The 22,348-nt window shown below is 40.6% G+C and overlaps 1 pseudogene; it reads left to right on the top strand.

Moving 5' to 3' along the window:
* The first annotated feature begins 18,598 nt into the window (after positions 1 to 18,598).
* On the top strand, positions 18,599 to 21,562 carry LOC117394540 (XK-related protein 9-like; annotated as a pseudogene).
* The last annotated feature ends 786 nt before the right edge of the window (positions 21,563 to 22,348 follow it).

The following is a 22,348-nucleotide window of genomic DNA, read 5'->3' as shown; positions in this document are numbered from 1 at the left end:
ACGTCGAATTTTTCTTTTGCTGGTGTCTGAGGTAAAATACTAGTGATGTGCACGCGCAGCAGTTGTCGGCTGCATTTTGCAAACATTTACTAACTTTTTCGACAGGACGGCATGATTTATTTGTGATGTGTATAAGCAGTTATAGTTTGTTTTCATTAAAAATGTCTTTCACACGCGTATCTAAAACAATCTTTAAATAATTAATGCTTAAGGTATTAACTATGCGACGTGCCTATTTTTAATATATTTTTTGGATTTCAAAACTTGAAAGTTGAAAGTAAATGATCACTAAAGTTTTCACGAATGTTTTTACTCTGTGGCTTGTGCTGTTCTGTCTGGAATTAGCACGAGTCGTGTAAAATGACATTAAAATGCATAATGTATTACACATAATGTTATTGTTTACAGATTCCGTATTTGTTTATATATTTCTTTTATATACAGTATGCACACAAGATTGGTATTGACAGTGAGAAACACAGGGGATATCAAATTAGAAAGTTGACAATATCTTAGTCTATGGCTGTATTATTTGGTATCCCCTGTGCATTTCAGGCAGTGGGGCTCCAGTGCCTACCTGCACCCCATTATCAGACACAAAGGGTTTGATTGATATTGGGTTTATTTACAGTGAGAAACACAGGGGATAACAAATAATACAGCCATATTATTATTTGGTATCCCCTGTGTTTCTCACTGTCAATACCAAATGATTGCAAAATGCAGCCGACAACTGCTGCGCATGCACATCACTCATATTTTACCTCAGACACGAGCAAAAGAAAAATTAGACGTTCCTGTGGGTCGATTTTAACCCTGTAAATACACTGTTACTTATTCAATTATATAATACATTGGGATGTGTGCCAGCTGTTTTGACCCTGAAATCAGTGTTGGGCTGAACAAAAAAGAAATGAATATTGTTTAGGAGCTGCCCCTCTATAAATAGAGAAATTAGCAGCCCAATGTGATTTAACCACTTAAATTCAAAGCCAATCATTCAGTTTGGAGCAGATCAAAGTCTTAATAAGAAACAGTGAATAAGAAACTTGCATAAATAAATTGTTTCAAAATATATTAATGATGGCATAAGGGAGAAGTACATAAATAAAAGAACATTTTAAAAAAATCATGAATCGTCTTACCTTCAGTGTCGCTTGAATCCCCCACAGTATCGACAATGAAAGATGGATCAACCTCTTCATCCTCCAAATCAAGATCCTCACAACCACTGGAGTAATCAAAGTCTCCCTCATCCTCCAAAATTAACTCCAAGGCAGTCGGGGGATCAATTCTGCGCTTTCGCTTTCCGAATTCCATTTTTTAGTAAACTTTTTTTTTTTACTCTCACAAAAACACTTCTCTCTGTTAAAACTCCTCTAACTACTACAAATTGATTTGAAACTCGCTACACAGACAGTACAGATTGAGGCTATGTATTTGCCAGTATTGCATGTACAGTTGTGTAATTTACCTAGAAATTTGTAGTTTTCCATACTTAAAAAACGTGACATTTCGAAATCCAACATGAAATACTGTACTGTTATGCTGCCTTTCCGGTATACTTTTGTGCTATCGTTCTGTAGTTTCTTTGATTACATGTTAAATAAAACATCTAAATGATGTTAATCTATGTATTTATTTTTAATTGTCTCAATCCAACAAAAAGAAAATGTAGGCGATGCAAAACTTTTGGCCACAGCTGTTATGTTCCACCATGTGCAAACTGGGTTATTCGACCGAACAACATGTTCCATGGCAGGAAGATGGAACGGTTTCGCCAAATCAAGAGTGCGTTTAATAGGCAGAGCTCTCTCTCATGGCGCCCCGGAACATATGTTAGCAGTTACTGAACGATAGGTTACGGATGTAACCCCGGTTCCCTGAAAGAGGAGATGACCGCCAAAATGAATATTTTTGGGATATACCTGCTTGGCAGGTATTCGCTGAGCATTTTATATCAAAGCTGCCGATAGGCCCTTTTGCGGAGTGATGTCCTCGGTCCCGCCTCACCGAGGTAATAAATAGTCACTGCATGAAGATCTCAGCCTCTTTTGCATTGAACCCGCGAATGCGAGTGATGCAACCTCTCAAGGTTGGCGGTCATCTTCTCTTTCAGGGAACCGGGGTTACATCCATAACCTATTGTTCCCTTTCAATTCAAAGATGACCGCCAAATTGAACACTTTTGGGAAAGTATACCAGAGCCGTCATGAGGGAGAATGAGCGGACAGCATCTGAGGGACATCTCGCTACCTCCAGTGTTGGTGGTGTGAGCGTGCAACTTCAAGGACCCTGGTGCCTATTAAAGGCATAGAGGGATCTACGACATTAAGTCAGTAGAACCTGGTAAATGTGCGCGGGGTAGTCCAGCTAGCCACAGTACATATATCAGTCAACGAGGCACCTCTGAAGAGGGCCCATGATGTAGCCACACCTCTGGTTGAGTGCACGGCCACCCTCCCAGGTGGGGGTAGGCCGACATTGGTATACGCAGTCAAAACCATGTCCACAATCCAATGGGACAGTTGCTGCTTAGAGAGGGCTTGACCTCAGGTCCGTTCGCCATGATAAACGAAGAGCTGGTCTGACTGACGCAGCGCTCTCGTTCTATTCACATAGCATCTCAATGCCCGAATCGAGCAGAGGGAATTTAATATCCTATCTGACTCCTCCACAAAGGGAGGGGGATGGAAAGCCTCTAGATCCACTGACTGATTCAAGTGAAAAGCTGTAATCACCTTGGGGAGGAAGGAGGGTTCGTGCACAACGATACCCTGTTCCCATCGTCCCAAACACACATACGGGAACTGTGCACGGACAGTGCCTGTAGCTCACTGACCCGTTTAGTGGAGGTGTAGCTAACAGAAAGGCTGTCTTCATAGAGAGATATTTCAGCTCTATGGTATCTATGGTCACCCTGTGGTGCCGTAGGGATCGGGATAGTCCGGGTTACCATAGTAATTGCCGGATGCCATCGCCTCCCCCTTCCCCGTGCCGAGGCATGGGAGGGGAGCATCGCTGCAACCTGTCGGGACGCCTCTCGCTGTCTGTGAGAGCGTTGCAGGATCTCCTCTACCGCTGGCCCGAAAGTATGGCCAGGGGAGATAAGCACGTCCAATAAGGTGGACTTGTCCGCATACAGGACCCTCGACTGAGACAGCCACAGCTGTCTGTGCGCTACCACTAAGCCTGCCTGGCTTCTGCCCAAGGCTTGCCCTTGGAACCCCGATATTTGCAATATGCCCGAGACTGCGCGTAGCTCTGAAGCTAGCGGCTCGGGAAGGGTAACAGAGCGCAGCATGCCGTCCAGGTAGGCCATCAAGAGGCCTCCTGTGTTTGCAAGGTGTGTCACCTGCGCTTTGGCCGTGTAAGCCTTTTTCAGGTGGGCTTCTGTGATCCTGCATTGGCTGTTAGGTAAAAAAAAAATACGGGGAGCAAGAATCAGAGAATGCAAGTGGACAAAATAAAATGCCACTATGGCCAATGGAGTCCACTGAGGGGAACTGGGTGAACCCTACCGCCTCTGCTGCGCTCTTGGACACCCTGGTCGCTGAGGTTGGGTGTTTCCAAGAGGATTTGACCTCCTCCAGGAAGTCCGGGAACACCGGAAAGGGCTGGGAGGGTCAAAGTCTGCGCTGGTCTGAAAACAGACCTGCGCTGCTCGGAACTTTCCTTCCAGGGTACCTGAAGGAAGTTGGCGGTCCTTTCCATCAGTGCCCGAACCGAGTTCGAGGGCGCTGGAATCTCAGGCTCAGAGACGAGCTCGGAGTTGGGGGTCATTACCTGAGTCAGGTCTGGGTCCTGAGTCTCTGTCCGCAAGAAGGACTCCTCATCCCAGGAAGCCGCTAGGGAGAGCACATCCTTTCCCTCCTCGCTCATCACCACGTCCTGTTGCTCAACCTGTGTAGCAACCACTGGCGAAGCCGGGGTATGCTCTGGGGCAGGCACTAGTGGAGCTGGGGCAGGCGCAGGGGGGACCTGCTGCCTGCTTAAGTGCTCGAGTATCTGGGCCATTTGGCCCTTTAACTCGGCAATATCCCTCGCCTGGTCCGCGTTTCTAGCTCTCTTTCTGCCCCTCAAGGGAGATCTAGAGCGATTGCAGTGGCTCTGTGGAGCCTGTGCAGAAGGAATACTTTGCGCAGGGCTTGGAGGGTAGGTAGGGGAGGCCTGGGATCCTGAGATCGACGACGGCTCTCCTAGGCTGGCTGCAGGGTTGTCGTCCGAAAAAAGTGCCAGTCTTTTTTGTAGGGTGTTCTCTTTGTATCCGGCGCAAAAGGAGCAGAACGACATGTCTGCCAAGGCAGCAGAGGCATCCTCAATGCCCAGGCACCTCGCACACGGGGCGTGTTTATCCTGTGGAGGCAATTTCCGCCTGCAGGATGCGCACGGGTGGAAATTAAACATTTCAGTCGAGGTGTGTGGCTCTGGAACATCGACGGAGCCGAAGCACAGAGGCGTCGAGGCTGTATAACACCGAGGCACAGAAAAAAACTCCAGGGGACTGAGTGTGCTGGTGAAATGCCGCGAAGGCATCGAAGCACCAAGGTGGCAAGTCCTCAAGGCACCGAGGTACCGAAGCTATGGAGCACCAGGGGCCTGATGGTCTCGAGGGTACTGGGGCGCAAGACTACAAAGATCTCAAAGCGTCGAAGCGTACAGTCTTCGAGGTGCTGAGACTGTCGAAGCACTGAGGCACCGAGGCTATGGAGCGCAGGGGCCTGTGGCCACCGACTACAAAGATCTTGAAGCCTCAAAGCGCTGGGGTATAATAACAGTATATATATATATATATATATATATATATATATATATATATATATATATATATATATACATTATTAATACAATAACTCTATCGGGTGTGTGTAAAAATAGATACATTTCATCAAAATGTATTCGAGGTTGTTTTTTTCAGTACAATATTACAAATAATATCTGAGCTATGCATACATATTTCAAACAGAGTATATCTACCCACATGCATACAGTACATGGTTTAATTACTATATAAGGGTTTTGATCATGATATTTTCTATTGATCAATTAATCGTCTGATCTGTGATGGATTCGTTTTTGATTTGTTAATGCAGCAGTATCTGAGATGAATCCTTGGATTGGCACAGGATATTGTACTATTATTGATGATCGTGACAGGTTAACAGTATATAAATCATATATAAATCAACCGTCACATTGAGATTTTAAACTAAGACATGCCATTTGCATTATGCATTGCATTATGTATGCGTGTGCAAGGCAATGTGTGTGTACAATTAAATAACTAAAAGATAGGCAGAGGTGTCCATCCACTTCATAATAATTGCCATTTCACCTTATACAACAAAAATCAATAAATCAATTTAACACAATTCCTTTCTTTGATGTACTAAAGATTATTTTAGTACATCCGTGAATGATTTGAGGAGTTCATTTCTTTTTTTTGCATCCTCTAGAGCTGACTTCTGCATCATCATTAACTCCTTCATTTGTCTGGATTGCTCCTCAGAATAATCTTGAACCAGCGAGGGGACTCACTCTCTCTGCCTCTCTTCCTTATTTTGCTTCTTGCAGTTATAGTTGGAGTCAGAGCAGCACTCCCACTCTCCTCACTTGGCTCTGATGTGCTTGGTGTAGATGTCATAGTGGGAGTGGAGCTTCTGATTGGTCTAAACACACCTTCCATTAATGTGTTCTTGTCACCATCTGGGAAAAAACATTCAAGCTGTGATTCAATAAACAGAAGCCAGATATTTTTGTATGCATACATTAGTAGTTATTTGTAAGTATAAGAGAAAATATTGTTTAGATTCCTGGATAGATACATTATTATTATTATTATTATTATTATTATTATTATTATTATTATTATTATTATTATTATTATTGTAGTTACAACATCATGATTTCTACAGGCTTTCAGTTGTTTAATGGCACCATGAGACTCTTTAGCAGCATGAGAGATGGTTAACAATTACCTGCAGTCAATGATGCCACTGTCCTTAGTGGTGCGACTGCTGGGTCACTAGTCAGAAGAGTCTGCATTGGCTCAAAATACTCCCAGGTGGAGTGACCTCTGCCCATCTTCTGGTTATTGCCGCAGATGGCCCTGTACCTGAAGGAAAGTGTACGTTAAGCAGTAATTAATTATATGCAGTATTTAGAGGTTACATTTACAGGGCTTTACAAAGGTGTTTACACTTACAGTATATACATGTTATAGAAATGTATGTCAAATATATGAAGGGGTCAAGGAAATTATAAAATGTATTAGTCAATAAATAGAACACGTGAATAATGAGTACAATACTGATGTACTTGTAATACAATTTATCTTAACTAGCACAGGGTGAATCTATACCTGTACTTCAAAGCCCTTATTCTCTTGTCACATGCATCTGGTGTGTATGTGTAGCCCATGGAAGCCAATTCATTAGCTGTCCTCTTCCACACCTCATTCTTCTTAATCAAGAAAGATTTGAAATCCTCTGCATGGTCCTGATATGTGTTAATGAGGAGGAGGATTGCCGCATGAGACCAGGAGTTACTTCCACTAGCCTGGCTTTGTGGTCCTGAAAAGAGACAATTACAATGATTTGAAAGAAATTAAATGTAAGTAATCATTGATTACATATAGAACATATATGTTTACAGGGTAAACTCAGCCCAGGACAGGTACACCTTGCAATCACACTTACCATGTGATTCAGTGTCACCCCTTGAATGCATGCAGGCCGGCTTTGTGTGGGCTGGCAGGCAGACTTGGGTCCAGAACCAGTGAATCCAAGATCCACTTCTTGCTGAAGTTGTGAATGACCTGCAGGACAAAGAAGAAACTAATTGGAAGACATATACATCCCATGTACATTTGAAAATACATAAATACAAATCAATACAAAGTGAATATTTTTCTCTTATACTTTACAAATAACTACTAATGTATGCATACTAAAATATCTGGCTTCTGTTTATTGAATCACAGCTTGAATGTTTTTTCCCAGATGGTGACAAGAACACATTAATGGAAGGTGTGTTTAGACCAATCAGAAGCTCCACTCCCACTATGACATCTACACCAAGCACATCAGAGCCAAGTGAGGAGAGTGGGAGTGCTGCTCTGACTCCAACCATAACTGCAAGAAGCAAAATAAGGAAGAGAGGCGGAGAGAGTGAGTCCCCTCGCTGGTTCAAGATTATTCTGAGGAGCAGTCCAGACAAATGAAGGAGTTAATGATGATGCAGAAGTCAGCTCTAGAGGATGTAAAAGAAAGAAATGAACTCCTCAAATCATACACGGATATACTAAATTAATCTTTAGTACATCAAAGAAAGGAACTGTGTTAAATTGATTTATTGATTTTTGTTGTATAGCTAATCAAATTATTGTCACTGCTAATACAGGGTGAACAATTACACTGACAGTTGTAAAATTTTGAAGGCACTGCCATGATAAAACATATCAGTGTTCAAAACTGAGAATTTCCAATATTTGCATACGAAAGTACAGACTTTCTATTAGATCAACTGACAATTCCGACAGAATATGACAACTATATACACTTCATTTCCATGGCTATTTGCATTTGGTCAACATAATGTTCCATGTGTTCTCATTCTTAAAGGTCAGTATAAAAGAAAAGAACCACTGTTATCCATGAGCACTATATTTATTTATTATAAAAATGAAAGGAAAATGTATAAAAACAATGTCAGTTTTATGCTGTCTTCAAGAAAGGTTGAACAAAACTGGACACAGATGCAATGAAAAAGTATTTTGCCCTAGTTTCTCTTCAGATTTAGCAACTCATAAATCACCCTTGTAAATTTTAAAACAATGATCAAGTAAGGTAAGGCAGGTACATTAATGAATGCTTATTTAACACTAATTTCTCTGGGGGGCTTTGTTAAGGGGCCCCCTGAACCATAACAAATAAGATTTTTTCACAAAGAAGAGCCAATTGCATAAATTAACATAGCATTTCGTTGCCGATCCAGGCCTCTCCAAATAGGCCAAGCACTGCTGATCCTATTTACTAACTCAGGAATTCAAGTATTCCTCAAGGTCGTGTCCTCAATACATTCCGGAAGGATCAGGCACTATCATTAATCAGTCTGACCATCTTAAGGGCCCATATTAACTTATTTCACTGTCCTTTAACCCTTAAAAGACCATACTGACAAAAAACTGAAACTGGCCCAGCAAAGTATTGAGGTCTGAGTGACAATGTGGGGGATACCCGGCACAATCCAGCTGTGTGGTGGGGTGCCCTGCCCCTGTGCGTATTTTGTGCTTTATGTTGTATGTGGTGTGTTATTGTTGGTGTGTATATGTTGGTGCAGAGGGTATAAATTGGGCTATGTAGCACGAGTGATTTAAATTGTATAGTTAATTTAGGCACGGGGATTGCACAATCACTTCACATGCAGATAAAGTGTGTATTAGGATGTGAACACGGGGAGTGCCGTACTGGGATTCAAGCAGTTGAATCCCAGCACAGCTGTATATACAGATGCAAGGATCACTCACTCTGGGTTGGGTGTTGGGTGAGTGGAGAACGGGAAAGAGCAAGATAGTAAACTAAAAACTAGCAATTGCTACTCGTGCTGACATAGCTCAGCATGATACTTGTTTGTTTGGGTTCGTCCACCGTTTGTTTGTTTTGGCCACCACGCCGTTTTGTTTGATATGTGTTTCTGTTTTGTTTTACAATGAACCGGCACATCAGCGCATTCATTCACATTCACTAAACAGACTGTGTCCATTCAATTCCTGATGTGACGTCACCATGTGAGCCATTTTGTCACACTTGGTGTCAAGAAGTGGGATAACAGCGCCTCTATGTGTCAGACCAGGGATACTGCGGGTGCAGTTTATTTTTCTTTTTTTTGTCAAGAAGATAAAAAAAAAAAAAAAAATGGAAAGGGAGCTAAAGTCAGGCCAACTATGGGACTGTTTTAAGGAGAGGACCAGTCCATGCCTATGATAATTAATGCCATGTGGCAGAGGGATGGAGGTCCTGGCAGTGAGGACACAGCCCAAGGTCACTGGAGGAGGTTGTGGAGTTGGTCCTCTGCTACCTAGATGCAGACATGAAGAGAACAGCAGCCCAAGTACTAGTGTCTCCAGCACGAGAGGGAGAAGCCCCAACGTCTCCAGCACGCGAGGGAGAAACCCTGCTGTCTCCAACGCAAAAGGGAGGAGCCACGCCAACCCCAGCGAGTGAAGAAGAGCCGCACCAGCCCCCCACGAGCCAAGGAGAGCCGCACCAGTCCCCCCCCACGACCGAGGGAGAGCTGCATCAGTCCCCAGTGATAGAGACTACTGCTGATCTCGCCTCCACCGCTAGATGGAGACTGCCTGCCGCTCCCACCTCCACCGCCACAGGAGGACTACCTGCCGCCTCCACCGCCACAGGAGGACTACCTGCAGCTCCCACCTCCATCGCCTGGGGTTGCCTGTACCGCACCGCCTGGGGCTGCCTGTCCCACACCGCCTGGGGATGCCTGCTCGCCGACGCCTGTTGAGGCCTGCTCGCTAGGAGGACAGGATTGCCGGCCATGGGCCCCTTAAAGCCTCTGTTCTTGGCCCAGGACTTTGAGCTGGACTTCTGGAACTTTAAGGGGGGAGGTGGCCTTTTTAGGCCATGTGTGCTACGCTGTGTTGCAAATGTACCTTCATTTGAGTTATTTATCCCAGTTTAAGGGACATGTGATATGGAAATACATGTAATGTAATAGCACTGTAAAATGAATATATGAAACTGGTGTAATAGAAATTGTCATTATCGCATCATTTCTAACTAAATTGCGCCGTTTAAAAATATATATAATGCAGTAACAATGTATATTTTTTTTGTATTTTGATATTGTTTGTACTAAAGAGGTCTTATTTAGATTTCAGAGAGAGATTTCAATTACTTCAAGTACTATATATATATATAGACTCTGAAACTGGGAAGAAAATTGACATTTCAGCAGGACAATGACCCGAAGCATAAAGCCAAAGCCACACTGGAGTGGTTGAACAAAAAGAGAATTAATGTTCTTGAGACGCCAGTCAAAGTCCTGACTTGAATCCAATCGAAAATATATGGCGAGACTTGAAGATTGCAGTACATCGACGATCCCCAACAAACTTATCAGAACTGGAGCAATTTTCCTGTGAAGAATGGGCAAAAATTTCACCATCCTACTGTACAAAGCTAGGGGCTGAATACTTATGCAACCAGTAAATTTCATTTGTACATTTTCTTTGCAAGTTTTGCTGACATTTAACCTCCTCCTCATATAACAGTGTTCAGTTTAACCACTACAGCTTTGAATAAAAAATGTTTGTTTGAAAAACTGTGCATACATTATTTGTAATTTAACAACCCATCTAAAGTACATAAAACATCCCAGGTTCTCTTTTTAACTGAGTATGTGTAGCAGCTTTGGGAAAATATATTTTAGATATAGTAGTTTAACATGTGAGGTGGACAATCCTTTACACAATCTTCAATTACAGCATGTTAATTATATTTGTTTCTAGTAGACAATTTGGGACATATTTATTAAGGTCTTTACTAAAAGGCTATTTACTCAATTTTTGTTTATGTAAACTAAAACTATTAATCTTACAAGACAAGTTGCATACAACTTTTAAAGTTTAATTTAAGGACTCAACATACTCAATTGTTTTTTTGGATTCCTGCTTTGATATTAAGTAGCAAACTTGAATTTAAGGAAAACAAATCCTTATCTCAAGAATATACATTTCAATAGGATTACATTTAAATGCATTTCTTTTAGTACTAACAAATGCTTTGATGTAAATGTTTTTGAATGTGACAAATGTCCGAATTATCCATTGCCTACACACCACACTCCAAACAAATCTGCATGCTGTAAAAGAATGGTTCACTAATCAAACTGATTTTAACATGCACCTAAAAACATTTCTATTATAAGATCATCATGTTTTATTTACATAAATTAGTAAATAAGATATTGTATTCCAAAAAAATAACAAACATTTTAAATCTGCATTATAAAAAACAACAACAAAAAAAACAAAGTGCAAAGTTAATGTCCTTTGCAATGTTGCGATTAGGATGGTTTTCCAATTAGTGCTTCGTTTGAACGAATGCTGGGACAAATATCTGAGTATTCAAACAAACACTGCTTGAATGTCTGTATTGAAATGTATGGCAAAAATGACCATGTCTGTATTTGTTCATATAACAGAATTTATACATGATTGTATCAAAAAGATAACATACAAACGAAACCAATGCATAAATGCTCACTTCACATTATAAGGCACATTGTAAAGATTAAAAAACACGAACCTAAGAGCCCATTAGAAGAACTATATATTGCTTTTCCATTTTACTTGAGGTGATGCTTGCTGTAAAACAATAAAAATGTATTTAAGAAATGGCCCCATGGATTCAAACTCCAGGTGGTCTGTTTACACCTTGGATAACACAACTATACTGTTAAACAACACGCAAGACACAACTTTCACTGTATTTGTTACTTAATACTAATACAATGCAGAGGTTGTTACTTTAAGGACAAGCAAGACATATTCAGTTGCCAAAATAAACAGCCATATTTCACCCATATCTAGATATATTAAAAAAAAAATTAAAGAGCTTTCTTGATAAGAGCGAAGGCCTGTACAAAACACAATTCTATGGTTTCACTCATCTTCACTTATGTGCTATTCCTTTATTAAAATAAATACAATGTAATATTTATAGTTGGATCTCAAGTAGAAAAATGACCAAATCTGCTTAGGGTTTATTGTCCACTACGAAGCCCATGCTGATGGGGTCATAGTTCTACTGGAATCCCAACAGTTATACTATCATCTTCTGGAAAAATAAAAACACACATATCCTCCCTTCTTTTTGTCTCAAACAGAGCCAGTTGCTGCTCCTCTCTGCTGCTTCAGATAAGTACACTATGTGTTGCAACTCTTGACCACTGAATCCGATGTTTCTGAGAAACTGGGTTGTGGAGTGTGCCACAAATCCTCGACAACCCACCTCCACTGGGTAAATCTGGACTCTCCATCCTCGCTGTTCTGCTTCAGCAGGTAGTTGAGCGTACTGAAGTTTCTTCCTTTCATACGCCTCATCCACAGCATCCTCCCATGGCACTGTTAACTCTACCAGGTGAAGGCGTGCTGATCCAGACCACAAGACAATATCTGGTCAAAGGTTAGTGGTGGCAATCTCAACATCTGCCAGCATTTTCCAGTCTCCAGCAGCTTCTAGTTGTCCTAGGCGAGTTTTGGTTTTAATACCTTTTCTTGGAGGTTGCTCCCCTGGACGGAGGAATGTTGTTCTTTGTGTGTCATATATTGATGGCATTGGTGGCAACCTGTTGGTCATACTGTGCTTGTCTTCCAATGCTAAGGCCAAACATCGCAGCACCTGGTCATGACGCCAAGTAAACATCCTTGGCTAAGACCCACCTTACATCCTGTCAAAATGTGTCTTAATGTAGCTGGCGATGAACACAAAGGGCACCACGAATCCTCTCCTACCCATAGATTAAGGTTCTGTGGTGATGGGAGAACATCATATGTTGCCCTGATGAGGAAACTGATCCTGCTCTTTTCCATTGTCCATAGATCTCGCCAGCCGATCTTGCATTGTTCCACACTCCCATCTCGTCCATTCTCCCTGCTTGGAATGGGAAACTGCCTTTACGCACCTCATCCTCTCCTCCTGCTTTTGCACCTCATTGACTATAAGCTTCCTCCGTTCAGCTGGGGCTGCTTTGTGCCATGTAGGAGAAGCTGAACTGAGACCAACGCCTCCTCTTCCATGCTGTACTTGCCCCATGATATCACTGATATGAAGGGCAGCCTTTGCATCAGTCTTAATCTCATTTAATCTCACTAATGGTGGGGTCACACATTGCCTTTTATTATAGACTCACCTGAGGGTAGCTCATTCAATTTGTACCACATCACCATCTTTCAGGTAAGTATATTGCTGCTCTCCTTCTCCTATTACTTCTTCAACATGAGGATAATGAGGAAGTTTGCTAATGCACTTTTAAAATGTGTCTTTTTAAATACTCTATCCTGATAGGTCAAAAAAGGTCACAGTGGGGTGTTGATATTACAGCATATCACCATGGGTCAGTACTTGTTATCAAAAAAGGTCAAATCACTGGTATATATCCATACACCACTAGGATTTTGAAAAAAAAAACGTGTTTACCCACATCCTGAGGTGGGTCACTGTGACCCGGGTAAATCTGAATCCGGGTAAGAGTGCCAGTGTGAAAGGGGCTTAATTCAAGTAGTGAAAAAAAGCAAAAGTAGGTATTCAAATCAATTCAAACAAGTCTGAGGGCTGGCAGAGGGGAGTGTAGCATGCACGGGGGTAGGGGTCAGGGCTGGTAGGTGTCTAAAATTGAAGACATAAGCCTGATATCTGCTCCTGCAAGGGAGCCGGCTATTTTGCACAGCAGTATCGGCGCTATGCTTCAGAGCGGGAGGTCTCGGATTCGTGTCCGACCTCCGCCTGTGAGAAGCCCCAGCCTGCGGGAACCGAGGTTCGCCACACAATTATTTCTGCACCGTTTGTTTTGCACCCTCTAGCGACCTCTAGTGGCTATTACATCCGACGCTCACTGCCCTGAACGGAAAGGTAATTATGCAATAATATTTTGACCTATATTTCATAAATAAATTCATAATTTCTGTATTTTCCTCACTTTATTTTTCTTAAAATTACCTATTAAAGCTTGACGACAAAAAATTGGCAGAATTTTCTATTCTTGAGTGTGTGAGTTAAATGTACCATAACTGGCCTTTTTTAATTTTTTTATTGTTATATCAATTAAACTTGCTCCAATTTTAAAAGTATCTGAATATTTCATTAATGATGTAATATTTGTTGAATTTGATTATTCAAATATGCACCACCGTAGAGAATAGCAACAAAAAAAAATAAAATAGAACAGACCTGCAGTGAAAATTACATAAATTGATAGGTTGTGAGGAACTACCCTAGCTCCTAAAAATGATGGTGTCATTACCACTTTGAAGCAGCCGCACGTCATTTGTGTATGGAATGTTCCCCACACTTTTAATAACCATGCAGCAAGGGATATACATGGATAAAAAGGTCTTGTTAAATATGTAAAAAATACAGTTTAAATCGTATTTGACATTAACACTGTACACCTTTAACATACTACACTATGGATATATAGGATATGCCTGCAATTCAGAATAAAAGCTTAAAGAGTAAAACTCAGAAATATGCATTGCAAAATCACTAGGATTATGAAACATAAAACAAAAGTAAGGTAAGTCAAATGAATATTTTAAATATACACCCATATCAACTTCCTATTGTGTGTAATCTAAAAATAACTGTACTCAGGCATTATCCTCATTGATTACATATGAAGAGTGCTCCCAAACAAAACATACTTGGCAAGTACATATTTTACCATTATCCTTTTGTGCAAATGTGGTTTCCTTAAGTGATAAGGAATGACAAGATGTTCATTAATATGCTGATTTAACTACACCCCAAGTGACACAAGGCTTGGGAACAATGTACAGTACATTGATTTATTTGACTTGCTTTAAAAAGTATGTGCATGAGTGTGTGTTCACTATTTAAGAGTGGAAGTTACGTTGTCTATATTAATTTAAAGAAAAAAAATGTGGAAAAAAAATAAATCTAAAGTTATTTACAAAAAAAGGGTAAAACAAAATACAGCTGCAACTTCAGTCCATGCCACATCATATCCGACTTACACCTAACCCCTACACCTAACTCTACCCCTACACCTAACCCTAAAACTAACCTCTACCCCTACACCTGACCCTAAACCTAACCTCTACCCCTACCTCTACACCTAACCCTAAACCTACACCTAACCCTAAACCTAACCTCTACCTCTAACCCTACACCTAACCTCTACCCCTACCTCTACACCTAACCCTAAACCTACACCTAACCCTAAACCTAACCTCTACCCCTAACCCTACACCTAACCTCTACCCCTACCTCTACACCTAACCCTAAACCTACACCTAACCCTAAACCTAACCTCTACCCCTACACCTAACACTAAACCTAACACTACCCCTACACCTAACCCTAAACCTAACCTCTACCCCTACACCTAACCCTAAACCTAACCTCTACCCCAACCCTACACCTAACCTCTACCCCTACCTCTACACCTAACCCTAAACCTACACCTAACCCTAAATCTAACCTCTACCCCTAACCCTACACCTAACCTCTACCTCTACACCTAACCCTAAACCTAACTCTACCCCTAAACCTAACCTCTACCCCTACATCTAACCCTAAACCTAACCTCTACCCCTAAACCTAACCTCTACCCCTACATCTAACCCTAAACCTAACCTCTACCCCTAAACTTAACCTTAAACCTACACCTAACCCTAAACCTAACCTCTACCCCTACACCTAACCCTAAACCTAACTCTACCCCTACACCTAACCCTAAACCTAACCTCTACCCCTACATCTAACCCTAAACCTAACCTCTACCCCTAAACCTAACCTCTACCCCTACATCTAACCCTAAACCTAACCTCTACCCCTAACCCTACACCTAACCCTAAACCTACACCTAACCCTAAACCTAACTACCCCTAAACCTAACCCTACATCTAACCTTATTGTCACTATCAAACTAACTCTGTTACTATTATTTCAACACTAATTCTGTTACTATTATTTCAACTGTTTCTTTTGCACCCTCTAGTGGCCTCTAGTGGCTGCTACACCTGACGCTCACAGCCCTAGACTGAATCCATAATTTCTGTATTTTCCTCACTTTATTTGTCTTAAAATTACCTATTAAAGCATAACGAGCAAAAATTTGGCAGAATTTTCTATTTTTGAATGCGTGAGTTCAGTGTACAGTAACCAAAAGGCCTATGATTATATGATAAATGATATATGATAAAAAAAGGTAATTCTATTTCAGCATGGACATCCTCAAACAATGAATTCTCTCATCTGAATGTAGATTCATTTGTCATTTGCTATTTGCAGTAATTTCACACTATTTTGATATCGCTAGTTCAGGCACAACTAACAATAACTTACCATAATAATAACACATTTGAAACATTGTATTTACCCCTATATGTAGTATAGAATACTTTTAGAATAATGCAATACGTTCTGTTACAATTTTCAATAGAGAACTTCATTGAACAGGAACTAATATCTCATTGGTGCAACACAAGTCTCCAATCAGGGGGGGGTGTGGTATTGTAATGATATATATCCACAGATAGTTGGACACTTTCAGTGTGTGAAAATGAAAGGAAGAAACCAAGTTACGTTGTTCAGTTTTATTTACTCATATGTATATACAGTACAAATAAGACCAGCAGGTGTTTATTTAAGGTAAGAAAATTTTTTCTTAAACCATTCACTTCCTAGAGGAGTATTACTAAAGTTACTGTAGGAATCTGTCTTCTTTGTGATTTAACTTTGTAAGTACTACAGCTGTGTTTGCATCTATAGTCTAACTCATATCTTACCTCCTTGCGAAAGATAGGAATAGAAAGAAGAATTGACAACAGAACTGGCAGAAAGCACAGGTGTCGTTGTCCATCAAATCAACAGTACGAAGGTCACTCTTGAAATCAGGACTTAAAGGATGTGTTGCAGTAAGAATACCTCTGTTAAGAAAGGGGAACAAAACTAAAAGGCTAAAATATGCATAAGAACACAGAAATTGGACTATGGAACAATGATCAAACACCTGTGCCTTCTGTTGTCAATTTCAATACGTATCTTCTTTCTATACCTTAAGGATATTATCTTCAAGTATTGCTCATCCTTGTTAGACAGCTTTTTGGGTCTTCCAGTCCTGGATTTATCAATTACAGATGATGTTTCTCTGTACTTGTTGATTATGCTTCGGATACCACACCTTGAAAATCAAGTGATGCGAGCTATTTCATTCAATGTTTTTCCTTCTTTATGCAAGTGTGGCAAAGTGGCTTGCAGTGTGCAGGTGTAGAGGTGATGTGATTATGAAACAGAAGACAGACAACAAAGTTCACAATCCAAACAGGTTTTATTTTTATAATCCTGGTCTGGCGACCACAAAGAATAATCCCAGGCAATACACAGCAATGTGTATTGCACTGTTTCTAAACAACGGATTGCAGTCCTGAAATAATAATACAGGTATTAACACACACAAAGACACACACGATCACAAGTCCAGAGTGAGTGGTTTACATGCAAGTGGTGAAATACAATTTATTGGTGTACAATGGTGAAGTGTTGTCCGGGTGGGTGCTGGCCTTACAAGCGACAGCTCCCGGTTCGTGTTAGCCGTCTAATAATAACAAACAAGTATAATTAGAATCCGACAAACAAACAAACACTGAACACCTACTTTAACTCGGTCCTTTTAGGTTCGTCTCAACCATAAACAAGGAACAGATCGCTTATTCATGCCCCCTTGGTTAGCGAGTGCAACCGTTTCTCCTCCAATCCTGCCACATCGCTTCCCTTCTAGGGTGATGACTTGGTGTGCCGTGGCACCGCCCCCCTTTCTAGATGGCCGACTTCACCTTTGCCTTTCATAGTGGACCACCATCACAAAGCGCTTTACAGAGGTAGGCTGAACTGTGCATTATATGCAGAGTCACTTACAATAGGACATTGATTTAACATCTCATCCGCAGGATGGAACACAAGGAGGTTAAGTGCTCAGGGTCATACAGTGAGTCAGTCAGTGGCAGGGGTGGGATTTGAACCAGTAACCTTCTGGTTACAAGCCCTGGACTTTAACCACTCGACCACACCATACACACCATACACACCATACACACACACACACACACACACACACACACGCACACACACACACACACACTTGAAAATGGGGTGCATGAGAAAAACAATGTTTTGTTCTGTGCATATTGTTTTTACTTATAAATTTATGTTATAAAAGTCTGTGTAATACACTTTATATGCTGTGTTTTATACGGTTTATTTGAGACATTTTTTTTTTTATTTGTGTAGGATCTATATCTATACAAGGTATAGCTTTGCTGTGACCAAACAGTATTTCAATTACAATGTTGGTAACCATGGTTTTGTTGCATGTCGAATATATGATAAAGGGGTTTCTCTAAATGAGACGTTTCTCAATGTTATAAAAAGTCTGGTTTTTTTTAAGCATAAAGGTCGATTTCACCCATGCTCTGCTTGAATTGAAAAATAAAATAAAAAAAAACTGTAATTTTTTTCAAAAATAAACATTGGTATTAATCGTCGATTTGGCCAAAAAATAAAAATCGAATAGTAGCAAGCCTAGTTATCAGTTACTTGAAAAACAGTTGAGCTGAGGTAACAGTTGCTAAGCAGCTAATCCAAGGCAGAGGTTATCACACTTTTCAGAATAATATAAGGGGCTTACTTTAAAGCTGCTTGATTTAATATTTAAACTGCAGTTGAGAGCCATAGCTCATTCTAATTTGCATTTGCTGTTTTCTTTCCCTTACAAGGTACAAGGACGTTCTTAGTAAGGGATTCAAGGCAATTAATCGGTCCGCCAAGATATCCACAGTGATGTATTCAACATAGTAGCTGACTTGAGTATGTTAAGACTGTTCGAGACCTTCCTGGAGAGTACCCCTAAGCTCATATTGTAGATCTGCATCATCCTGGAGCACAAAGAAAGGCTTTCCATTCAATGTAAGTTGTACTAGCTGCAGGAGAGGAAAAGGAAGGGTTCATATCAAGGCCTTGTTTTTGGTCAACAGTACTAACAAATCATATGTAGAAACTTTCACCTTGGATAGAAAAAACTTATCTGAAGAGCTAAAATCATTGGTACTATACTGAAATGAAAACCATCATATACAGTTTAGTTTCAATAAAAAAAGTACATTAAAAGGTTAGGTATTTTATATTTTACTTTTGCATGTATTTTAAACTTGACTTGTATTTTCACACGCAGTACTGAAGTACATATTGCAGTGTTTCACAGGAGGCAGGAAACAGAGAGATGCTTATTCCTTGTTCCAATCCTCTCTTAGCACCCACCAGTCCACAGCTCTGAACGGTAACTCAGGATACAGGACATTTACAACCACGGCAAATAAGACAACATAATGCCGGGCCCAGCCCCTTCTTATACCCTTAGCTCAGCCCCCTTATGTAGATCAGGAGCAGAGCGACACACACATTGTATTGGTCTTTGGCCGCACACTTCGGAACAATGGGAACACACACAGACAGGACCAATCACAAACATAAGCACAAGCAGACTGACTCACACAGACAGAGGTAAACAAAGCTGAGGCGGAAAATACAGAGCTGGGGGGGACACAATTACAGCGGGTAGTACAGGCGGGAATTGCAGTAGAATCAGTGGGATACAGGGCGGGAAACACAAATGCACAGATTCATTACATGCACACTATTCTATGCAACGTGGCATGTAATGTATCAAGAGATGCAATCAGTTTAGAAATACTGTACTATACTGCTTAATTCGGCATAGAGGGTGCTGTTTAACTTTAAAGCAAAACCATATGGAAAGCCTCAGCTCCTTATATGCTTACTAATCACAGAGTAATTAGTAAGTATCGGTCTGGTGCTATATGCACCTAACTTTCTCACATAATCTTAAATAAATTTACAGTGAGACAATGGGCCTTTGCACCATTTGTTAATGTTAATGTTCAAAGACTTTGGTTATTTAAGGAATGTTTTTATGAATAACATAAAGTTTCATATTCCTGAAACAATTTATTATTGTTTTTAATGAAACCATCAATCCCGATACCCTGGAAGCTGCAGTTTCATAAATATCAAACTTTATTTTATTAATAAAAACGTGCTTTAAACAAGTCATGAGTTAAAGCTTTGTGAATGTATCACTTGGAAAACAATGGAGCAAAATTTTGCATTGGATCAAAAGTTTAGTATTACGTAATTTACGTAAGTTTAGTAAATTTCACCGTATTACGCACCTCTGTGCTTTCTCTAGCCTTCTCGGTAGCTGAGTACTGCTCTCCTGCCTGGCACAACAGCAGCCACACGAAGAAGGTAGACACAGCCCTGAACAACAGCATGCGCATTATCACCGGGTGCATTAGATCTACGCCCACTGAGCTGCTACCGATTCTCAGCGGCATCTCTCCACCAAATCTTTGCAGAGAAGCAAGTTGCATCAACCTTGCACTGAAAGCCTTGGATGACCCCAACCACCTGCTGCACGATGCCATCTGCAATCGGAACATCACGATCCTCCGCCTAGAAAACCGGCACCCACCTTCTAACACAATGAGGCGCCTTATGAAAGAAGCAAATAACGACAATGGCACCAATTGGGCTAACAAAAAGTGGTAAGACGTGTGGAATAATAACAACCACAGACTGAAACAGTTTATCGACAAAGTATCTAACAAACCTGCTGGAAATGACCTACCCAGACAAGCCTGGGTCAAGCTGAACCGACTAAGAACTGGACATGGCCGTTTCCGGGCCACCCTACACAAGTGGGGTCTCACTGATGACCCAATTTGCGAATGCGGCGACTGCAAGGAGCAGACAGCTGACCACATTTTATACTCCTGCCCTCGCTTCAGGTGCCCTGGCAACTTCACTGATTTGGATGATGCCAGCCGCGACTGGCTAAGGCACCTGACTGTGACAATATAACTATGTAACTTCTGCATGTTAAGCTCATACGAGAAAAAAAAAAAAAAAAAGTTTAGTAAATCAGTCCCAATGTGGGTAATCCATCAATGAAGCCTGGTACATCCTGGAATTCAAGTTTTCCAGAAGCTCATATTACAAACGTCTGTTTTGATTGATAAAGTTTGAAAAATACAAAACTGCTACATTAGGAGTCTTACTGTATTTCTCTTTTTTGTACATTATTTTTCAGATGTCACCATCCTAACATCATTCGTGGTTGTAGCCTGGGCAATTGTTGGCTACCAGCAGTGTTTGCGAAGATCCTTGAAAATGAATGTTTTGGGGTTACTCACCATTGTATACCTGCTCTACAAGCTCTTCTTCACAATAACCTCCCTGGTACTAAGCATAGTCCTCCTGACCATTGTAAATGTCTACTTCACTTTAGCATTGGTTGCTGTAGTGTGGCTGTTTGGTACAATTTGGGCCTTCAAACAACAAACAGACTTCTGTAAGTCAAAATATTTGGAAGTGTTTTATAGGGCTGTGGTTGGATTTCTACTAGTTTTGACCTTTTTCAATATAAAAGGCCAACATACACAAGTTCCAATGACAGTGTATTATGCACTGTATGTCTTGCAGACAGCAGGTATACTTATTTTGTTCTGGTGTCTGAAGCCCTCATTTATAGAACCTGTCTTGTTGGCTGTCACCATACCATAGCTGTTACAATTATACTGGGACTGATCTGTCTTTTTCTATATTATCTTTATTTACACCCCAAAAACCATGTTCCAAATGGAGCTGATGAAATAGATGGATTAAAAGTTGGACCAACCAGGGAACAATCTTCTCGAATGAGTCGTTTCTTACAGTAATAAGACTTGTTTTGGACTTTGCTATCTCCCACAAACCAGATCTGCAAACTGAACCCACATGGAAAACCTTTTTTTACATCTACTTGGTACTCATTTTATACAGCTGAAATTCACCAAGGTATAGTTAATAACTGAAATTATTGTTTGTTGTCTGTTAATTTGTACCTGATGGTTTAAAAGCAATATTTATATTGGGATTAAATGTTGTTTGTTATTTACAAATGAACTGCCTGTGTTAGCGGAGGTGAAAGGTCGATGCAGCAGTACAACACTCATACAAAGAAACACTGTAATCATACTGCTCCCTTTGCTTTGTATTTTGATCTACTACATACATTGTTCAGCAGTAGGTAGTCATGAAGAAAAGTTGCCAGTTTGTGGAAGGAATAAAGTTAAAGTTGCATCCATGCTGAGATGGTCTGTGTAGTGTTTACTTTTTATAAGTAGTATTGTACATAATATCAAAGAACTCCTGTTACATTGGTCTTGCTTTGTAAAAAAAAACAAAAAAAAAACTCTTGTAATTCTATTACTGCACATGCCGTGAAGTATTCTCAATATGTCTTGCATGTAAAGATACTGATGGAAGGTATCAAGTACAGTGCTTTCCAAACAATTGTTTGTAAGTATTGTACGAAATGTGCAATTACAAAGAGTGCTCGCTAGGTGGCACCAATGTTATACAATAATCTGGTAGTGTGATTCTAGACTAAACTAAAACCTACTTTCTATTCCTGTTGGAAATAACACAAATAAATAAATCAATCATAAAACAATACCTGTTAA

This window comes from Acipenser ruthenus, chromosome 3, assembly GCF_902713425.1.
Source record: "Acipenser ruthenus chromosome 3, fAciRut3.2 maternal haplotype, whole genome shotgun sequence".
Taxonomy (NCBI): domain Eukaryota; kingdom Metazoa; phylum Chordata; class Actinopteri; order Acipenseriformes; family Acipenseridae; genus Acipenser; species Acipenser ruthenus.
This window is presented reverse-complemented; position numbering and strand designations above follow the sequence as displayed.